At 42.2% G+C, this 10,057-nt stretch overlaps 1 protein-coding gene across 1 annotated transcript in view; it reads right to left on the minus strand.

The window, feature by feature from the left end:
- CANX (calnexin) overlaps positions 1 to 9,267 on the minus strand; it is a 31,582-nt gene extending 22,315 nt beyond the window's left edge. The window contains exon 1 of the mRNA XM_069590417.1: positions 8,953 to 9,267. The gene's annotated coding sequence lies outside the window, so the exon portion shown is untranslated. The remainder of the gene's footprint in view (positions 1 to 8,952) is intronic.
- Positions 9,268 to 10,057: the final 790 nt, after the last annotated feature.

Here is a 10,057-nt window from a genome sequence, read left to right on the forward strand (position 1 = left end):
GCATCCGACTCTGTGCGACCCCATAGACGGCAGCCCACCAGGCTCCCCCGTCCCTGGGATTCTACAGATGAGAACACTGAAGTGGGTTGCCATTTCCATCTCCAATGCGTGAAAGTGAAAAGTGAAAGTGAAGTCGCTCAGTTTCCGACTCTTCGCGACCTCATGGACTGCAGCCCACCAGTCTCCTCCATCCATGGGATTTTCCAGGCAATAGTACTGGTGTGGGTTGCCATTGCCTTCTCCAGATGTTCCACTATTATGCATAAAATATTTATCCCCTATCCCTCCAAAAAAAATTTCAGGGCTGAAATATATACCATTGGAATCCAGTCTAAATCTCTTTTCAGAGAAGAAACTGAGGTACAACAGACTGACTTGCCAAAAACGGTTGTTGTCACAATGGGGAGCAGAGGCCACGTCTGCTGTCTCCCAATACTTCACCTGATAATTTTATACCACTTTTGCCTTAGAAACAAAATGATTTTTCACATATATTAATGTCCAAGAAGACATCTAAGAAGCAGCTTTTTTCTGCCTTTAAAACTCTTCAAGGACTTCTCTGGTGGTCCAGTGGCTGAGAGTTCATGCTCCCAACACAGGGAGCCAGGTCTGATCCCCGGTTAGAGACCTGGATCCTTTACGCCCTCTGCCACTACAAAGACCCACTGCAGCCTAATTACTTAATTACTTTGGGAAAATAAATAAACAGAACTCTTCATGTGTCTTAACACTTAGAAACTCCCAAGCAGAAAGTGTAAGGGTTTCCCAGGTAGCTCAGTGGTAAAGAATCTGCCTGCAATGCAGAAGACATGGGTTCAATCCCTGGGTCGGGAAAATCCCAACCTGGAGAAGGAAACGGCAACCCACTCCCAGTATTCTTGACTAGGAAATCCCAAGGACAGAGAAGCCAGGCGGGCCACAGTCCATGGGGTCGCAAAGAGTGGGACACGACTTAGCAACTAAACAACAAAGCAGACAGCGTATTTCTCAGTTGTCACTATTTTTAAGATTATTAACAGGAAATATGTAACAAGAAGCTCAACAACAAAGCAATAATGCTTTCAAAAAATATATAGCACGTTTCCGCCACTCCCAACTTCCCCAAAGTCCCAGAGCCAATGACTCCTAGATCTAAAATGTTTAAGAATAAAAGTGAAGAAATTATATGCCTTTAAAGCAAATTAACACTTTCCAGCAGTAAAGAAACATTAACATTTTCTAAGCCTCTTCACAGTTCATGCTCACTAAGCTACATTACCTCTTCCAGTGCAAGATTTCTCATATTCCTGAATACCATTAGAGCAGTTTCTCTCATACTTTCTGCTTGAAAGCCATCATTTTCTTGGAGTACTTCATTTCCTGATTTTCCCCTAAGAGCCATTTTTATTATATTTTTTTTCTTAATTACCACAAGGCTATTACCTTAAACTCTACCGCAGTGCCCTTTTGAGCTTGGGTGCAAATGCTAGCTGGATGTCTAATTCATGACTAAACTACTTAGTGCCACAAACTGTCTCACAGCGGGCCCATTTAAATTCCTGTCTTGGCCAAATTACAAACTACTTACAGACTTCCAGGAGAGTAGCAATTAAAAATCAAAACCACAAATAAGAAAATCTTTTAACATTTATGAGTCTACCAAAGTGAACTTTTCTTAAAAATACCCTTAAGTTGTACGTAAATATAGTTTTGTGTGGCTTTATCGTACGGTATCCCTTAACTACAGCAAAAGTGAAGTCAATAAAACCAACAATATGAGGGCCAAGACTATATAGGCCAAGTTCTGATTTCTGTTGATCCAGAACTTGATCTGGAAATAAAACTTAAAATTTCTAGGTTTCAGAGAAGTGAACAGACTGCACTTCCTTCAAATACTCATTAAATATTTTTCAGCTAGATTCCCCCACCCCACCCCCCCTTTGGCCATGCCACATAGCTTGAGACATCAGGAATCAAACCCAGGCCCCAACAGTGAAAATGCCTACCCATGAGACTGCCAGGGAATTCCCTCAAATGGACTTTCAATAAATACTGGGTGGCAGGGCTCAAGACTGTTTCCTGGCAGTTTCAAGACTGAAGTGTGAGAATTCTGTATTACAAAGGGTTAAAGGAGAAAATAGGTCTAATGCCCATCAGCAAACTTGGCACATATTAAACACTAAATGAATGTTTGCTAATAGTGTTTTATTCCATGAGGACCAACTAGTTATCAAATATTAAAAACGAAAAAACTCTGACCTTCAGGATCAATAAAGGGTGTCCTTAAAGTCTGGAAACATAAATGTATTTGCCCATGTTTTCAGAGTTCATGAATATTCTGTACCATTAGTCCTACCAATCAAGTTTCAGGGGGGTTGGAAGAGGATAACATAAACTCATAACCTTTTATCTAACTAGGAAAAAATACGCAGAGATCTGTTAGCACTACTTAAGACTCCAGCCTGAATATTTTATCTATCAAAAACACCAAAAGCAATAATTTTAAGTATCAACTAGTGTCATGATAAAACTGTACGTAACTATGTACACCCAAGGGCAGGTAAAACCTGGAGAAATCCAAATATGGTCTATAGATTATACCAACGCAATTTTTTCCTAGTTCTGATATTTTACTATAGATATTGTTATTTGGGGAAGCTGGGTATTGGGTACAAGAGATCTCTCTGTACTATTTTGCAACTTTTGCAGATCTGTAATTATTTCAAACCTGAAAGCTTCTCTTAAAAAATGTATTACTGGATCAGCATGGCTGGTTCGTTAGACTTGATCAAAGTTGTATAGAAACCAGCTTTAAATCGACCCAGTCTTTCAAAGCACAGAAGTACAGACAAAGACCCAGAAGTGTGAGTTGGATTAGAAATCTGAACATCTTGCCCCCTTCCTTCCAGTTAATAACTGTTTTGCTTTTAATAATCAAATATCAAATAATCAGCCTATATCCAAGGCAGAGAATCTCTACCACTGGGGTCACATGGACAAATGTACACAAAGCCAAGAAAATACATGCATATACATTTATATGTATATGCATGTATATACATTTATAAATAATATACATAACAAAATTATATAAATATACATGATAAATATTATATAAATATACATGTAATATACATTTATAAATAATATAAATATTTCCAACTTGCGTCTCAATTTTCCAAGGACAGAGCAAAAAGCAGTTCTCAAAATCTCAGTCAGAAGGATTCTTCAAGAGACCCTCGTCACTCTTAGTATTTCAGTTCACTTTTTAACTTTTAAGAGTGAATTTACCTTGAATTCTAGAAATGGAAATATTCTATTTTAAAACTGTCAATTCAGAAAATTAAGGCCTTACGCAAAAGGCAGTACAGTGTATGTGATGGTGTAAACTGTCATGTCAAGAGAAATCTGGGTTCAAGACTTTCTTGACCCTCTTTGTGGCCTTGGTTAGGTCATTGAACTTACAGGAGTCTTTCTTCCCTATTTTATAAATGTAGCTAGTAGTACTACTAGCTCAAAGGCTTGCCGTGAAAATACAACAATACAGTCTATCAGAGTCCAGTACTTCATAAGTACACAAATAGTTTGTTCTTTTGATACACAATTAGTACAACCACATCTTCAATTCCCAGACGGCCTATACCTCCTACATATTTCAACAAAGCTGAATGATTTTATGTAACAAGAAGAACTAGCTTTCTTCTCATTATATTCTATGATTTTTTTTTCTTTAACTCTTCCTTGCAATGGTGTATATACAACTGTAGCATTTGGACAGGGAAATATCCCTGTTTATCTGTGATTTTCTTATTTTCTGCTCTGCTACCAATTTCATGAATTCCTCCAAATTTAAGTTTATTTTTGGTTAATGGTAACTCTGTTCTCAGCACACATTCTAAAGAGTACTATTATTTTACTATACTGAAAAATATACATGAGACTTCAACTGAACACAAAATATTCTATTAGAAACATACACATTCTGCATTGAATTTCAACAAATCACAATTGATTTAGAGCACTTTTAGGAACTGGCAAACACTAAAGAAATATTAAATTTGTCACCTCTCATAGGCAGTATCTTTACGCTCCCTAAGGGGCCATTCAAAAAAAAAGATTTTTAAAACAAATGGAGTCTCAAATTACTTTTAAATTAAACTTTAATATTTTCAAGATAGTCTATTTTGCATCTATTTTCATAAAGATATTGACCTATGGCTTTCTTGTAAAGTCTTTGTCTAGTTTTGGTATCAGGGTAATACTGGCCTCATAGAATGTGTTGGAAACTATTCTCCTCTCTTCTATTTTTGGAAGAGTTTGCGAGGGATTAGTGTTAATTCTTCCGTAAGTATTTGACAGAATTCACCAGTGAATCCATTTGGTTCTGGGCCTTTCAAGACTTTGTTTCTTAAAAGTAGTTGGGGGACTTCCCTGGTGGTTCAATGGCTAAGACTCTGTGCTCCCAATGCAGGTGGCCCCAGATGGTCAGGCAGCTGGGTATAAGCAACCGAGACCCAGGGCAGCCAAATAGATAATTTTTTTTAAGCAGTTAGGAAATTTCACTTCTACTTCCTTTAATCCATGAGAAATTAGAAAGGAACAAATCCCACAAAAGGAATATCTCTTTACAGGGCCAACGAAGCTCCCTTACATTCCTAGTCTGTTAAGTGCTTCTGCCTTGAAAGGGTGTTGCACTTTATCAAACTGATACAATCAGGTAGGTTTTTTGTCCTCTATTAATGCAATATATTACACTCTTTATTGTATGGTAAACCAACCTTCCATTTTTGGGTTAAATCCCACTTGGCTGTGGTGGTTTAATTCTTTTTTATATGTTGCTGGATCCCATTTACTAGCATTTTGAGGACTTTTTATTTATTTGCTTAAGGGACACTGTTCTATGGTTTTCTTGTGAAGTCTTTCATTTTGATATCATGGTAATATTGGCCTTAAAGGATGAGTTAGAAGTGTTTTCCTTTCTTCTATTTTTTAGAAAAGTTTGTGAAGGATTGGTATTACTTCTTCCCTAAGTATCTGGTAGAATTCACTAGTGAAATCATTCAGTTCTAAAGCTTTTCTTTTTGGAATTTTATCTCTTAAAAGTAATTAGGAAATGTCACCTCTAATTCCTTTAATCCATGAGAAATCAGAAAAAACAACAGAAGTGACCTACCTGGCAGAATTGGTTACTTTTTTAAAAAAAGTGATTTTTTTTTTTTTCTTTTGGCTGCACAGCTTGCTGGATGTTAGTTGCCCAACCAGGGACTGAACTCGTGCCCCCTGCAATGGAATATCCAAGTCCTAACCACTGGCCCACCAGGGAATTCTACAAAGTGATTTTTTTCAAAGGCTGAATGTAATTAAAAAATGAAGCAGTCTTTCCTTCATGCAGGCTACCCATTTATCTACCCTTTTAAAATGTTACGTCTCACTGATTTTAGACACCTTTAGACTGTCTAATTTAATCTTCATAAGATCCCCAGGAGGTTCTATCATCCCATGTGCCACATGAGGAAACTAAAGCTAAACTGTCCAAGGTCACAGTTAAAAGCACGGTTAATGAGCAGGACTGGGCTTATGTGGCTCAGTGGTAAAGAATCCACTGGCGAAGCAGGAGATGCCGGTTTGATCGCTGGGTTGGGAAGATTTCCTGGAAGAGGGCATGGCAACCCACTCTAGTATTCTTGCCTGGTAAATCCCAAGGACAGAGGAGCCTGGCGGGCTACAGCCCACAATGTCACAAGAGGCAGACACAACTTAGTTCCTGCACAACAATGAGCAGCAACTCAGAAGTCACAATCCCTAATCTTCTACTTAATAACTTTGCATATTGGGTGAATTGCTAACTTCAGGGCCTCAGTTTCTTCATCTAAAATAACAACACTGTGTACTTTTTAAAGTGAAAGTAAGGTCGCTCAGTCATGTCCAACTCTTTGTGACCCCATGGACTGTAGCCTAGCAGGCTCCTCAGTCCATGGAATTTTCTGGGCAAGAGTACTGGAGTGGGTTGCCATTTCCTTCTCCAGGGGATCTTCCCAACCCAGGGATCGAACTTGGGTCTCCTGCATTGCAGGTGGACGCTTTACCGTCTGAGCCATTTACACTGGGATACGTTTACACTGTGTATGTCTTGGGATAGCTATATAAACAAAATGCTTGCAATGTGTTCATATTAGTACCAGGCTTACAGTAATGTGCAACATTATCAGTGATTTCTACTATTACTAGATATTGCCCAGCGACACCATTTAAGCTTTGATGGTCCTAAAACACTGAGTTTTAACAGCGATAAGAAACTTGGAAAAAAAAAAAAGAAAGAAACTTGAAGTCTTAGACTGAAAAGGAACCACTTAAAAGGAATTTGACTCCAGTCACAGATAACCATTTTACTACTACTTTTCATTCCTCTGGATTACATCTAGCCAAAACATCAAAGCACTTAATAGTGGGAGGGAAGTACATAGAACTCAAAGGGGTCCTTACTGTAAATGCTCATCCACTAAAAAAATAGATGTACACTGCCTAGTTCAGTTCTGAATTTTGCTTTTCATTGACAGGAACATTAAAATGTATCTTCCCATAGCACTTTCCTTTTTTGTATAAACTAAGTGGATTTAAAACGTGGATTCCCAAAACATTACTGAAGATTCTAAGTTACTTAAAAAAATTAAATTCTCCAAATAATTTTCACAGTTAAGCTTAATTTAAAAATCATCTGTTACAGTTAACAAAGCACTCAGCCTGCACTTTTCTGACAAAGTTCTACTGTTATAGTTAACAAAGCACTCTGACAAAGTTCTACAGTGAGCTGTACAGGTTGTAACTATGTGCAGGCACTGTTATTATTTCCTAGGAGTTGTTATGAGCTGCCAATTCTACTTGCATAGTTCATTACTCCATTCAAAGCAGTTTCCTGTTCACCATCTTATCTGTCTCTCCTAAAAGATCCCTAATGGTAAGGTATCCTGGGCACTGCGTTTTAAAGATATGGAAACTAATGTTGTTCATTATGCTAGTTACCTCGCTGGGCCTGGAATTCAGGCTCCAGCCTGCATTTGTGCTTACCAACTCTCACTTCATCCCCTTAAGCTATCTCTCAGGGCAAAGTGAACTGTGTAACTGAAAGGATGCAAGAGCATGATTGCCAAAACTGCAGCAACAACCTCTGTCAAAACGTTTACCCCTCAAGGTCCTTGGAAGATAATGTGCTAGTTGAAACTGTTGAGTTAAGATAGTCAGGTAGGGAGTTACTGACACTCATTATCAGACAGGTCAGGAAATGCGCTTGCTGCGCCGCACATTTACTCCAATACACCGTTCATCCTGGCCATCTCATAATCCAGTTCCCTGACTTGTTTGCTTGGGCTGCTGCACAGAACTCCCACACAATTCTCTACCTCTGCTCTTACTACAGCAAATGGACAACTCTGCAGTGATTCTATTCATGGCACTTAAACATGGCTGTTAAAAGACTGACATACAGAATGATCTTAAAAGATCAATACAGTTCCTCCCTTTTAAAAAAAACCCGAAACAAAACAAATCCTCCCGCCCACTAATTCTTATTTAAAAAACTAAGCAAAGTGTTCCATTTCCTAACTCAGAGGTAAAGAAACCTAACTGTGGCTCACCTTTGTCCCCCCAAGCTTTTAATATTCAGCTCAGTTTAACTTCCTCCAGCCAGCATTCACTTGTGTCATACCCAGCAGTTAATCCACTAAGTCCAGTTTCTTCCTCCTGTATCCATTAAGGTGACTTCAGGTCCCAGAACTTAACCAACTCAAAAAGGAGGATGTTGATGTAGGGGACCAACATCACTCAGGCCTTAATTTATTTAAATCATCTATCAAGTAGTCAAAGTCTCTCCTGTCCTTTTTTATACACAGTTTAGTGGCTCAGAGGATAAAGCGTCTGCCTGCAATGCAGGAGACTCAGGTTCAATCCCTGGGTTGGGAAGATCCCCTGGAGAAGGAAATGGCAACCCACTCCAGTATTCTTGCCTGGAGAATCCCATGAACAGAGGAGCCTGAGCAGGCTACAGTCCCCGGGGTGGCAAAGAGTCGGACACGACTGAGTGACTTCACTTCACTTTAGTTCTAACCCCACCACCATCAGATTTTATATCCATTATTTGGAGAGAAGTGGGGTACAGAGAAGTAAACTGCCTAAGTTCATATAGCAACAAACGACAGATTAACGACCTGAACCAGGGCCTTAGCCTTAACCATCAAAACTGCCTCAACTAAAACTCCAACGTGATCATAAAATTAAGCCCATGACCTTGAGCCAATCATTTCAGAGCTCTGGGCCTCAAGTTTCCTCCACTATAAAATGACTTGCCCAGAGAGCTTTCGGGTGCTTTCCTGCCAGTCTTTGTGAATTTACAAACCAGATTACTTACTCCTCATCCATGAAGAGATATAATTAAATGTCAGGGCCTAAGTTTTCCAGCCCCTGCGTGTTCTAGCACATTCTCCATACTCCACTCTTCATTCTGTGATTTTAATTTTCAAATACTGAACCTCTAATGCTAAATATTCTCTCTCGGCCCACTATCAACTCTTCCCCACTACAAGGGACATCGACTAGGCCCGATCCTATTCCAGACCTTTACCCAGTTACTCCGGGCACTTCCCAGCTTCACAGGTAGCCAGCAATAGGCTTAAGAAAGCCCTAGAAGCAAAGCCAGAAGGAGAAGTTAGCTTTCTCAGAGGTCAAAGGAGGTTCTAAGGCACCTGCCACGCCTCCCGACCCCGGTGGCGCGGCCTGGGCCTGGCTCCCTAACTCAAGCGGCCCAGGTCCCGGCCTCACACCACACGGCCGGAGCGCCAGACTGGGCCTGAGCTTTCGAAACCCAGCCGGACCCCACGGCCCCGGCCACGCCCGGCTCTCCAGGCCCCCGGTGGCGGCGCCGCGCATCCAGGCCCCCAAGAGTCCTCGCAGGCCCGAACACAAGCAGGCCTCCCGTCTCACCTCGAGCCTCAGCGGGACGGCCGGTGGCGCCCTCGCCTGCTCCCACCCGCACAACCGGCCCCGCGCCGCAGAGAACACAGCCGCCGAGGCAGCGCAGCAGCTGAAGCCGCACGACCGTCACGTGCCGCAGCACCAAGAGGCCTTGACTCCCGCTGCCGCCGCGCGAGCTAGCCCCAGAGCACGAAGCCCGGCCCTGCGCCCGCCCCTCGCTCCTGAGTAGCTACAGCTAGCGCCAAGGCCAGCGCCCCCGCGCCAGCTTCTGAATTCAATTGGTCAGTGCGACCATCGCTCTAAGGACTTTCCCTTACGCCCCCTAGGGCTATTCTTCGTGGAGCGTGGGGATTGGCTGGGAGTGAGGCAGGAAGTGGCCGTTGGTTGGGCGGTACGGAAGGGGGCGGGCTGGGGCGGAAAGGAATACTCCCGGGCGCGCGCGCCCTGTGGCGGGACCAGCCCTTCAGGAGTTCCCGCGCGCGGTTGCGCTGGTTCCTTAGTGGGCGCGCTTCCAAGAGTTGAATCTCGCTCTGTGTCTGTGGTTCCCACACCTTCTGTGCCTAGACCCGGGCCTCGGAGTCTGGCACTCCGTTCCCTTCGTTGGAGGTCAGATGTCAGCTGGCAAGGAGGGATGGGAAGTCTGGTGAACCATCGGGAAGGGCCTTGCCCCCGATGCAGCGAGTGCCCAGCGCCAACGGCTCCCTCGCTCCGGCCTAAAGTCGACTGCACTGCGCTGTGTAAGCAGGCGCCGCGGTTCCTGCAGTGTCATTGCTCTAGGCCCAGCAGCCTGAGGCCACCTTGTTACCCAAGCTCAAATACAGTCCACAGTACTACGCTGCAGGTTTATTTCAATTTTCAATTTGTGATGTTTTCCTCAGTAAAATTATACAGAAAGGGCACAGAGACACACTGACAATATTGAGAGAAAAAGATGGTGCGATGGAAAGATTTCAAACACACCGCAAGTTTTGTAATTCACTTTGAGCATATTTTCAGTTTTGAATATGCTGAGAACCTCAGAAAATTGAAATGGTCTGTGGGTTTTTTTAGACCTTTATGTGTCCTGGTTTCTGTCGTCCATTTGTTTGGATACCCAAAGGCTGAATGGTAGGGT

Source organism: Ovis canadensis, chromosome 5, assembly GCF_042477335.2.
Source record: "Ovis canadensis isolate MfBH-ARS-UI-01 breed Bighorn chromosome 5, ARS-UI_OviCan_v2, whole genome shotgun sequence".
In the NCBI taxonomy this organism is placed as follows: Eukaryota; Metazoa; Chordata; class Mammalia; order Artiodactyla; family Bovidae; genus Ovis; species Ovis canadensis.